The sequence below is a fragment of the Amblyomma americanum genome, chromosome 4, assembly GCF_052857255.1.
Source record: "Amblyomma americanum isolate KBUSLIRL-KWMA chromosome 4, ASM5285725v1, whole genome shotgun sequence".
Taxonomy (NCBI): Eukaryota; Metazoa; Arthropoda; class Arachnida; order Ixodida; family Ixodidae; genus Amblyomma; species Amblyomma americanum.
This window is the reverse complement of record NC_135500.1, coordinates 181,117,557-181,130,099: the sequence shown is the minus strand read 5'-3', so window position 1 is coordinate 181,130,099 and position 12,543 is coordinate 181,117,557. Positions and strand designations below refer to the sequence as shown.

The following is a 12,543-nucleotide window of genomic DNA, read 5'->3' as shown; positions in this document are numbered from 1 at the left end:
TTCTTGTTTCAGTTGTCGTGTTCCAGTTTTATTTGGCTACGTCTCGTCGTTGCATCCTTTCCGTAGTGTTGATGTGCAAGCCAGACACGGGTCGTGCGCAATGACTGTTGCTGTGCACGCGTACGGTGGATAGCTGTTTCACAGCAGCGCTACTCGCAGCTAGCGCGAAAGCGTGCTCAGCTGAGTACTCACGAGATGAACATGTACTCTTGTACTTTCTTACCTGTCTCGCAGTGAGGACATTTCTGGGTAAAAATAAAGGTTAAGAAGCGTATATTCGTACGTTGCCTAAAGAAGTGTTTTATCAAGAGCAGATATTTTGCGCGAAGTGGTTTCGCTCGGCAGCAAAATGAAACTGTGGGACCACTTGAGCACTTCTTATGAAAAAATCCGATAACATTAGACTCAGCGGTTGCACTTACTTTGTGTGTTTGCGTCAATACTTTTGCATTTTCATGACCAACATTCTCGGAGGAAAATTTTGAAAATTGAAAAATTGCACGGCACCGTTGTGTACATATTGAAGGCAATGGTTCATTCTTCTGTTGTGTATCAAGATCTTTCTTTTAGAGTGTTGCCATTGATCGCATGGAACAGTTAAGAATGCCATATAAAACCAGTGCGGAACGCTTTTGACGGTAGCAAAAAAACGTTAATAGAGAAAAAAGTGCGGGACTGTCGTCGGGTGATCAGCGGATATATTGATTGTTATAATGAAATCTTACATTATAGGAAAAAATTCTCATCATAGACGGTTTACCGCCCAAAATTGATTTTGTCCACAATTGTTGGGTATTCGTATTCTGAGCTGCAGTAGCAAGTCTGAACTGTGCGGTTTTGTGCTTAGAATGCATGTGCCACATACACTTTGTTTCTGTGTTTTACACTGTTTATTTCACGCACTTAATTATGCTACGTTTTTTCCTTAATCCACTTTCATCCACCCTTAATTCATCTCTGTCGCATATTAATCCGTCTCAACCCGCCTCTTACTTCTTCGTAATCCATTTTGCATTTGGTGGTTTGAACTTGCCTCTAGTGAGTTGTGCGCTGTGGTTAGTTCTTTTTTGTCACGTGACACCTGTTCGTCGACCAATCAGGCAGTCTTGTGACACCGGACATCGGCGTCGTTTTGATGTGACGACAACTCTAATGATACCGCACAAAAACAAACAAACAAACAAACAAACAAACAAACAAACAAACAAACAAACAAACAAACAAACAGACAAGCATACAAGAATAATCAGCACAACGAAATTCAGGTTCTGTTCGATGGTCCTTCCGGTGTAACGAATGTAAACACTGAGACGTCTCGAGCCGTCCTCCTGCCGCAAAATGAAAGTCATTAATTCTCGTATCTCCTAACCAAAACTAAATCTGCGGCCTTTCCGGAGCAACTACTCCTGCACGATGAAAGCGAGCCCCGGATATTAATCACGTATTACGAAACCTAGAAGCGCTGAGAGCGCATACCTGTACTAAAGCCTGGCTGTAAGCTCGCAGGCATATTTCGCGCGGCAGCAGCAGCCACTGAGGAGAAAGGCGTCGGTCAGTGTTCAAGCTCTTCCTGCGCGCACAGCGCGAAGCGGCCCTAATTGCGCCATTTCGCGAGTTTACGTTGTCCCAGACTTCCCCTCGTATGAATTTCACATCGTATATATGCAAAGTAAACGCGCAACATCATTTTTTCCCCGAGCTCCACTTGCACGTTTACAGTGCGTCGGAGGAAACGAGCCATAACTCAGCGGGGACGTCACTTAATAACCTGCCGCGAAGACGACTAATCTTTTGTTGGCCAAAACGAAGCAGAACGCTGCTGCGAAGCAGTCGAAAATTCGGTGCACGAGCGCGCCAGCTGAGAGATAAGCGCCCTCTAATTGCATCTGGTTGCGGACTAAATGTTTAAACAAACCCGGGCTCTAATTATACCGGTCGGGCTCCGACACCTGTTGTAATTAAAGAAGCCGAAAAGAGATGCCCTCCCTCCCGCCGTCCACTCGCGCTCTCCTCCTAATTTAGCCCCGCGCAGCGGCTTGGGTTCCCTCACTGGAAATGGGAGGCGAAAAGAATAACGCTCGCGTGTTAATCTAACACGCGAGCAAAAGTTTAAGCAAGAAAGGAGAGCTCGAAGGGTCCCGCTTTCTCTTTCCTCTACGGGGCCTCGCTGTGTTCGCCGAACGCGCGAGATGTCGCACGAAGCAATGAAGATCGAGTGAGAATCGCGCTCGCGAGATCTCGAGTGTGTGCGACAGTAGAGGAGGAGGAGGAAAGGAAAGGTGAGAATGAGGGCGCAGTGAGAGAGAGAGAGAAAAAGATAGAGGGTGAGGGGACCGACTTGACAGGGCGGGAAGAGTAGGGGGAAGAACGGGAGAAAGAATTGACAATAATCTCGGAGGCAACGTCTTGTTCTGCGAAGGGTTAAACAAGTGGGGCGTTTAACAGGAGGCCCATTTAAATTGCAAATCAACGCCCACGCCGGAGACGACGACGTTCGGGCCCCGACGTCCTCTCCTAGCGAGTGGGTGCTGCGGGCTCACGGAACGCTGCGCTCGCGAGAATGACGTTATCAAAATCAAAGGCAAAAAAAAAAGGAGTCGCCGATGAGGTAGACACCGCCGGGAAGTTGGGGAAAAAAAAGGAAAATTGAACTGGCACAAAAATACGTAGAAAAGGAATGAAGAAAGAAATCGACGCTGGCACACAGAGAAGAGCCGAGCTAAGCCCGTCCTCAGTGAGCGAGACATTCAGACACCGTTATGTTGAGCTTCACTTGCGCAATTCTTGGAGTGCTTTTTTTCTCTCTTCACTCGTCGCGCTCTAGTTTTACCAGAGTGCGCCGTGTTTCGCCCCTCGAATCCCTGCCATCTTCTCACCCTTTGCACTCTCTATGTTTTCTATACCGCCTCTCAAATTTTCGAGCATCGTCTGGGTTTTATTTATTACGCGCGTTTTGCCATCCTTTCGCGCTTTCCAGAAGCAAAGCAATCTTTTGTCCTGTCCCGTTCAGCGGTTCCCGGCTGCGGTGATCTACAAATAGATACAAAGATGCACGTCTGAACATTGAAATAGAGACTTTTTTTTGTTCTCTCCACCTTTCTCGCCCCATTCCTTTCCATTTTTGTGTTTCAATTCGGTTTATTAACGGGACTGAAAAAACACGATCGGCGAAGCTGCAAATTGAATAAGAAGCTGCCACCAGAGGCGTCTAGCAACGAGGAATTTCGCCTGACACATCTATGTATCTCTCTTCGCGTCTTGCGTCCGCCTGCACGCGTAAACGTATCTTCACGCCTTCGAGCGGAGAAAAGAAGGCGGCCGTCGCTAGCGGGCGACATCTTCGATTGAAGGAGCGTCCTCAAACAGCGGCCCGCTCTCGCACACGTCTCCTTCCTCGCAGCCCGTCTCTTTCCCGAACTGAGACGAGGGCCCAAATTCGGTTACGGATGGAGCACGGTGGGAGCACCGGGCGCGCCTGCTCATATGTCGCTCGCTGCGATCGTGGGCCGGAAAAATTTCGCAACATGCCGCGAGTTGTGTCGAAACAGCATAGGGAAAAGAATGAAAAGAAAGAAAAAAATTACAGTTAAGGGAATGGATGTGAAATAAAAACAGGACGTCGAGGTAAAAAGGGGGACCGGAACTCGAGATCTGCGTTGTTGATTCGCTGTTTAAGTGCGCACCTGCTGCTGCTTCGCCTGCTGCGGTCGCTGTGTGAGAGTTGCGCCTAAGGGTATGTTGCAAGCAAGCCGGAACTGGAGTGCTCGGGGAATGGTGCTTGCACGGTCTTACTATGTATCGACCTTCGCAACACTGTGTGTTTTATTTTCTTTTGAAGGCAGAGAGCTGAGGGACGCATAATGAGCCTGAGTGGAGGTCATCCTGAAGCAGCCTGTCGGGGAGTTAAAACTGGGGAAGTGCATGGCGATGTTTTCACCTACTTCGTTATGCGTGTACGAGTTGCGGCATCTTGTTGCTCGCCGCGGTGGCTCAGCGCAACGTTATCGGCCTCCCCTGACTCAGTTTGATGACGCTGGCTCGAAGCCCGGCGGCAGCGGCTGCACATCAAAGGAAACCAGATGCGAAGACGCTCGTGGAATTGGAATTCATTGCATATCAAACAACCCAAAAGCTTCGGAATCTATCGTAAGCCGTTTGTCAACAGTGCATCTTTGCCGCCTAAAGGCCAATGCATTAGCTGATTACACTTAAGAAGAACTATTTGACCAAAACAACGCTGGTTGGAAATGGAAGAACGGAGCCAGGAATAGGAATACGATAACGTCGGTGGCACCGGAGTAATTTTTTCGTGCTTAAGATTTTGGCTAAGCAATTAAGCGCGGGCGTTTGCTGGCATTTCGCGTGTCTTGTTCATGCTTTTGCAATGGTAGTGCTCCTTTCGGCTGAAGTTAGCGCGAAATAAAATTTTGTTTGTTTATGACTAAAAATTGTTTGACTCGTTTTTCTGAGAAGCAATGTTCTTACGACTTTGGGCAATACAATGGTTGTTTAGTTTTAAGTTATACTTATTATCGCCAAAATTTTTCCAGCTCTGAACCACCCGCCGTCTCTGTGTCCCAGGAAAAACCTGATTTGATCGCTCCACCTGACCCTTTGCTGCCGCCGGAAGCGTTTTTCATCCTTGTAATCAATGTTGTTGTTTTTGCCTCTTAATCAGTGTTTTTGGCATGTAATCGATTGATTACATGCCAACTTGGGCTTATTTATTCTGATTTTTTCTGATTACAGGACAGGCATCAATAGCTGGCACATTTCTATAATTCACGCTGTCCTCTTCCTGAATGTTACCTTTAACATCATTACACCCTGCTTGACGCCTGATGGCTCCTCAAACCATTCAAAGTGGCTAACCTCAATGAATAAAATTCCTGCAAGGAAAGTAGCCGCGTTCAATTTTAAATGACCACCTGTCCGAACATATAAATTATCAGCACCCTCTGCTATGTCGCTGCTCTTGCCACCACTCTGGCCAGTAACTTTTCAGCCGGTGTAGACGAAGGTCCGTGAAATAATTAAATGTGTACATAGATTCATCTCGATTTGTATAACTACGCAACTTGAATCAAATCGCACTGTTCATTTTGTACATAGTCTAAATAAAATAACTATATTCACGATATAATCGTGTTGCCCTCGCGCAGTGTTGTTGCGTTTCGACAGTTTAACTGACCATTCCAACACTCATTTTTTTCGTACCATAAGTGAGCTCCAATACACATCATTTATTACACAGACTTATTCACCCTTAGTTGAAAGCATCTGGTAGCACAGAACAGCACCGCAGGCACTAAGACATTTCAAAATTACCGTAAACATGCAGAGAAACATCTCGTGTCTCAGAAAGACGCCGCGGTGGCTGGGTGGTTACGGCGCTAGGCTGCTGGCCCGAAAGACGCGGGTTCGATCCCGGCCGCGGCGGTCGAATTTCGATGGAGGCGAAATTCTAGAGGCCCGTGTACTGTGCGATGTCAGTGCACGTTAAAGAACTCCAGGTTTTCGAGATTTCCGGAGACCTTCGCTACGGCGTCCCTCATAGCCTGAGTCGTTTTGGGGCGTTAAACCCCCATAAACCATAAACCAAACCAATCTCGTGTCTCAGAGAAATAGAGAAATAATTACGCTTCGGTATCTTGTCATCCAAGACTGCACAAACGGTTCAAAAGGAAGCAGCATTAGAACGTACTCATTCAACAACGTGCTGAAGTACGCATTTATTTTTACAACTTTCGAGGCCATCTGACAGAAAGAGACACTGAACTGAAGAAAACGTCGAAAAAGAGTGTGTAATAAGCAAGTATGCAGTTCATTCAATACACGACGCCGGCAGCATGAAGCTTTTTCTGAGTCAGCGGCAACCAAAAATACGCAGAGAAGACAGCAACCGCTCAGTTTTGTTCAATCTGTTCTGCCGCTAATGCACCCATTCACGTGTACGTTCGGGAATTAGCGGAATATAAAATAAACACACAACTCGAGCGCCAGAAGAAAGGCGGGCAACTGGCGACGCCATGGATTAGCATAAGCGAACAGGGGCGGTGACAAGGGACGGCGGTGCGGCGATAAAAACGAAAGCTGCGGCTCTGCGTCCCAGTGGCGCGCGACCAGCGCTTCGTGTACACCGAGCGCAACCCGGGCCTAGGGTTAATTAAACAGAGGCCGGCGCGCTTTTGCGTGCGTGCTTCACGCTTCCCCGCGAATGTTGCTAGTATTGCAGCGAAGCTCGCGCAAATCAGACGGCGGTTGCTGGTGCGATTAGTTTTAGTTGCGCGCGCGAATAAAAGAAAGAGAGAGACGGGGGAAACCAAACTGCGTACGACTTCCAGTTGTGGGGAGGGGCTCTACATGGTGTTATCGCTGCGGCTTGAAGTTCCTCATAAACCAAACTACATTATCGTCGCCATCACCATCCCGGCCACCTGCCTAACTACATAGACTGCAAGATGAAGACCTCTGCCACTGACTGAGAATCAGCCCTGTCCCATGCGAGCTGTGGCCACTTTATCCCCGCAATCTCTCTATTCTGATCAGCCTACCGGACCCGTTGCCATCTCCCGTATGCTTCCCTTCTCTTAGAATCCATTTAGTTTTCCTAAGATGTCATCAGTTATGCTCTATATCAAGGCTTAGGTAAACCAACCAGGCAAACCAAACCAAATCTGGTAGTTTCTAGTTATCTTGCATTATACTACACCAAAGCAAGTCGACGGCGAAGACGTCATGAAAGCGGGGACTGCGGCATATACAGCTGTCGCTGTAAATTAAATAGACTTGCCTTGGCACGTCTTCGGGAAGGTTTCCCTGGCGAACTGCGGAAAAGAAAGTCAATAGTGCAGCACAATAGCTCCTTGACGCAAGGACCCCTGGCTTGGCCGGAATCATTTCGTTGAAACCAAGGGAAACAGAGGAGGACATCTTTTACTCTCGTATTACATTCAGAAACTGAAAATCATTGCAAATTAATTGGCAAAGTGTTCCGAATATGAAACAATTGGCTTGTAAAGAACAAGACCAGAAAATACACTAGCACTGATAGGTATTCATACGTGTGAAAGTCGAGAGCTGTAATGACAAGCATATCGCAATGCCAGGCGTCCGGATTTATTACCACCGCGCCCGGTTTCTCGACCTGCACTGAAATTTTTATAGATGAGTGTATTTTCGCTTCGGTCAAAGCCTCCACCTTGTTCTCTTGTAGCTCAGTACCGTAGCCAGTCACACATTTCGTCGGGAAGGCTGGAAATATTTCTACTTCGAGCCCGCCGTCACACCGGGTTATCACGAAGGGTTCGCTTCTCATAAGAAGCGATCAGAGTGAAGCAAGTCTCGTGCATCTCAAGTTTTGAAACACTCTTGGAGAAAAGTAGCGTGCGGTGCAAAGTATTACGCCAGCGCCACCAAACGGAAGGGTGGGCGTCGCGCAGACTGCAGTGAGGAGCTGCGTGCTGGAGAGGACTCTCCTAAGTAAAAAAAAAAACAACTTAAAAGCGAGGAAAACGGTTCTGCTTGCCGACAGCCTCGTTCCCTTTGCCCCCTTCTCGACGGCCCGCGCTAAGGAACCAATCTTCTTACTCGTAGAACGGCGCTCATTACGCCGAAAGCGCGAGTGCAGAAACTACACGACTTCTTAAGCGCGGCTGTGGCTTATTCTAGGCAGCACATTTTTCTATTCGTTGTTGGCGTTTCCCCGGCGAAATCACGTGTTTTTTTTGTTTGTTTTCGTTGTTCAATACGTTTCTCTTTATTCTTTCGAGACTCATTTGCCTTTTTTTCCGCAAGAGTCCTTCTTCGCTCGCTAAAAAGTGCACGGGTTGAAGCCACTGCAAGGTCGAGGCGGGCGAGGCTTCGCAAGCCCTAGGGGCTCGTAGGGAAACGTAGGCGGATGGGAACGAACTGCGCCGTCGCTGAAGCCAAGCAAAGCCCGAGATAAGAAGAAAACAGCCCCTGTGGTGCGGAGCTGACTTGGAGCGAGTTCGGATCTCTTTGCGACACAGAACGTGCGGAGTGGAAGGCTTCGTTGCGGCCAGACCGGGGCTTGCATACGGGGGAAGGCGGAGCGCAAGTTTGTACGCACTGAATTTTGTGAGAGCGAAACGTGGGGTGTTTGCCTTGGATTCATAAAAAATCTCTGTCGAAAAACAACACGAAATTTTCTCTAGTTACAACAGATTTCCTGTAGTAATATAGTTTTTTATTGACACCAAATTCTCTGTGAAATTTGTCACTAACAACATAACTACAAAAAATGTAAAAACGCCAGCACTACAGAAAAATAGTGCACTACAACAGAAAAATCGTTACGATAGAACGAGAAACATTTAGTCGTATTTTGGACATGATTCTGTCGTCTATTTTTCGGCTGGAATTTGCATGATTTAGGAATAATTTAACGACAGTTTTTATCTCTATGCTAAGGAAAGAAAGCCTGAACAATGCTGCACTGATTTGAAGAGACTTCAACACAGCGTTTTCTGAGCTTAATTCCAGTTTTAACAAGTTTTGCGTCTGAAACTTTTTTTTAAAGTTTCATTGGTACATCCACTGGAAAACCCCATGAAAGTGCACAATAGTCATTTGTGCGGCTACCAACTACATGCGTTGCTCGAGGTAGTATATATGTATTGCAGATGTTATCGGAAGTTCTTTAGTTGATATGATTTATTTTCGTTTCAGGCATCTCTGAGGCAACAACGCTGATGTCACGCATATATTTTCACGCGTCAGATGCGTTGTGTGAGCCTTAAAACCTAGGCGTCGTTCTCTCGACTCGAGCATCCACTGCTGATATTTTACTGCTGTATACGACTTAATAATTTCATATGACGTACTCACATGCGGAGAGAATAAGATGAGATTCCTTTTGTTCGACAGTATGGTAGAAAACGAGCACACGAATTTACTTAATATATCGGAGAAAATAGGGAGTGATGTCGAGGATCGCTGCTCAAGAGAGGGAGCGAAAATATCGTAATCCCCTTCGACGGCAGAATGAAGAACTGATTCCGTGAAAGCGAGTTAAATGTGGACAGCAGGAAGCTCGTCTTGCGTCTCGTACTTCATGTAGTGTGTGGATTCCCAATGCTAACATCAATGAATGTTTCTGAGCCAGCTCAATCCGCTGTGTTTTTCCCGAAGAGCCTGCGCGACTGGTGTAAGTCAACCTGCGAAATGATATCTTAAGGGTTAATTCTTTGGATGAGGTCTCTCTATAATGTAAACTTCTTAAGAAGAAAAATATTGTCAAAATCAGTTTTCTGGTTTTTTTGTTGTTTAGCTGGGACTTGAAGTCACCCGGCGCGATCGCATAGCGGTGGCGACGCTCCGGTTGTTGCACCCAAGTTCGCGGGACCAAATACCGCCCGCGGCGGATGCATTCCTGTAGAGGAGAAATTAATGGGTAAACGCCCGTGTATTGCACGATGTTTTTGCTTGTTAAGGAACCCGATAAGGTCGAAATTGATGCGAAACTTCGTACTACGGCGTCGCTCACTGCCGAGATGGAGCTTCAGGACGTTAAACGCCATGCGCAAACTCTCGAAGTAGTACTGTGAAGGAAGCCGCTGCGGTGGCTCACTGGTTATGGTGCTCGGCTGCTGACTCGAAAGACGCGGGCTCGATCCCGGCCGTGGCGATCACATTTCGATGGAGGAGAAGTGCTAGAGGCCGGTGCACTCTGCGACTTCAGTGCTTTTTAAAGAATCCCTGGTGGTCAAAATTATCCGGAGCCCTCCACTACGGCACAACTCATAGCCTGAGTCACTTTGGAACGTTAGCCTCCATAAAGCAAAATCAGTACTGCAAAGTCATTTTCTCCCGAATCCGTCCACTTCCGCTCCAGGACGACTGACTGACGACACGCTGTAAAAAACAAAAAAAGATCCATGAAGGGAGAAAGAGAGAGAAAAGATGGAATAAGGCGCCCTCTTTGGCACACGAAAGAAAAAAAAAAGAGCGAGCCGCGAGAGCGGAGGTGCAGCAAATGCCTCATGAGCCGTGCAGAAGGCAGCGTTCGCAAGGCGTCTGCGGAGTGTCCGATAAGACGCCCTGATGGCTGCCTGCCCGTCAGGTCGGGTTCGCTTCGCTGGGCGCCTAAGGGTTGGGGACGACAGTGGCGGCGCACGTGAAGGCCACGCCTGCGGGAGCGGCTGCTGCGACAGTCGCCGAGTTCCGCGCCGCAGCGACCCGGATCCAGGCGTCTCGGTATGCTCACTCCAGAAATGTAACGGTCAGGAGACGCGGCAAGAAGGGGTTTGAAGGATCTTGTAAGCACAAGGAGCGACAGAAAAGAAAAGGAGGGACAGCCGGGCAATTACTGCAAAGCTAGTCTTTAACTGCTCCTGTGTATAATTTTTTAAATCGCTTTCCTCACGCCAAGGTCTGCACGAGAGCTGTCATTTTGTGCTTTTGTTTTGCATACTACGCGTGAGCAGCAACGGCTTGCATCGCTGTTTCAATCCATTTCAAACAGCGAGATTTCTCGGCTATGTATTACTCCTTACTAAACGTGTTCGGTTACAACTACATTCTTTGTTCCACATTCATGCATGTTGGGTTGCATGCACCGCTAATATGCTATATTTTTTTTTATGTGAAAAAGATACCTTACATTCATTTACTACCTCCTGCAACTCGACATTCGCAATAAGTCCGCAAAAAAGAATTAGCACATTTTCCTCCCTATAGCGAATAGCCGTTCTGTTCGATAATTATTGGAAAGTTCTTACAGCATGGACATTTTTAATCATAGGGGTTGGTTTAGACGAATGAAAGACGGATTGCACGAATAGAGATTTGAGCACGATTTATGAGGGCTTGCTCTCTGGCACAAAACGCGCAGTTTTGTTCGCATTCAGAAATGTTATGCTCGTTTCATAGAAATACTGTGTTTGCAGGTAACGGTGGTAGAGTGATTAAGTAATGCATCAAATGCTGACGCTGTTCAGGCACTTTATGACGCAACAGGCGCTGATACTGTTTCCGCGGCGACCCCGCGCGCAGGTGGCAAGCTCTTGCGAGCACATTGAGCTCTTCGTCTGACTGTCTTCCAGTGATGTGGAAAAGTCAATTTAACAAGCATTAAAAAAGGTTCTGCTGGGTGGCTATGGCTAACGTCTTTTTTGCTTTCGGTAGTACCAGAGCAGCCGATGAGCTTGTGTTTGTTCTTTTTGGTTGAGTGGGCGTGTGCTGGTTCATCGAATACGTTTGATGACGTGCATGCGCTGAAGCAGAAACGTTTGCATTATGTTGCAGCTCTAGGCGTTATAGCGAAGCTCCAGCGTCGAGCGGCTGCGATCGCGTGACCACCTTGTGCGCATAGGCCCCCACCCACCCACCCACCCACCCACCCCTCGCGCCTAGCGGTAACTGTGTCTGAAGTGACTGGATGGCGCTTCATCATGCGCAGGCAGCCGGCGTAGTTAAAATCCAGCCGCGAAAGGCAATGTGGCGCGTCGATCGCGTTACTGGAGTGTCATGGATGCAGCCGAGGCTGATCCTCTTGCTCGGAACGCTGCACGTATGCGGGATGCCAGAGTTACAAACGGGGTGTTGGTGATGGGGGTTGCAAAAACATTTATTTAGGATTAGTTACAGCCATCAGTGATGGGCGGATTCCTCAGTCCAGGGCTGTAATGGCTCATACGATCCGCCGCGTTCGTTCGATCAGCGATTGCTGGTCGCTCGGTTCCGAGCTGGACAGGGCAGCCTTCCGGGAGGAAAATGAAGGTTTGGGAGATGGGTGTTTGATTTTCAGGTGGGTTCGGACACTCCCATACATGTTAGGCTTGGATTGTTGCACTGTGGACCGCATTCGGGATATTCGGTGGGGAAGAAAAGGTGCTTGTGAAAAATGTTAGGATACGCGAGTGTTTTGAGCTGGCAACAGGCAATAGAGTCTGTTCTATAGAGGGTTTTGTGGGGCGGTGGAAGGGTTCCTTTGCATATACGGTACGCATTGCATGACAGGATGGTCAAATTCGTGATAATACATTTTTCGGACTACAAAGCACGCGTTGTGAAGCTCCCAAAACAAAAAGACACTCGTCACCCAGTCACTCATGGCAGAATCATTCAAAATAAATTGAAACAAATGCGAAACACAGTGCGATTCAGATAGCTCTGATCATCTGCACTGGCAGGAGCCTAATCACCATTTGTGATTCTTTTGTTTATCACCTTGCAGTTCTTTTGCGCATACTTGGTCATCCCTGGAACCGACGCCGAGGACATTTTGAAGGACAACCAAGCCATGACAGTCTCCAGGTATGTCACTGAATGTTAATGTTATAACGAAGATCTTCTCAGAGGTGTAAGTCACAGACGCGTGAACACTGTTGTCAACAGCCAGCAAAAAACAGGGCCTTGTTGTTACTTATGAGCTTGCAGTCGGAATATGGACAGCATACCATCTTTGCCTTGAGAAAGATTTCGCAGAGCGCCACAAAGATTGTAGCTGTGGGCGTGAGTTACACAAAAACCTTTTGAGTTGAAGTAAACACACTCAGTAGTAGCTTATGTCAGCTATCA

The 12,543-nt window shown here is 47.5% G+C and overlaps 1 protein-coding gene across 7 annotated transcripts in view; it reads left to right on the top strand.

Annotated features, from left to right (window-relative positions):
• Window positions 1–12,543, top strand: part of LOC144128781 (uncharacterized) — a 221,445-nt gene that overhangs the window by 53,822 nt on the left and 155,080 nt on the right. For 5 of the 7 annotated variants that reach the window (XM_077662483.1, XM_077662477.1, XM_077662479.1 and 2 more), the window contains exons 1-2: window positions 10,031–10,218; window positions 12,200–12,279. The gene's annotated coding sequence lies outside the window, so the exon portion shown is untranslated. Of the gene's footprint in view, window positions 1–10,030; window positions 10,219–12,199; window positions 12,280–12,543 lie in introns of those variants that run through there. The other 2 variants (XM_077662482.1, XM_077662478.1) reach the window with 1 other exon arrangement.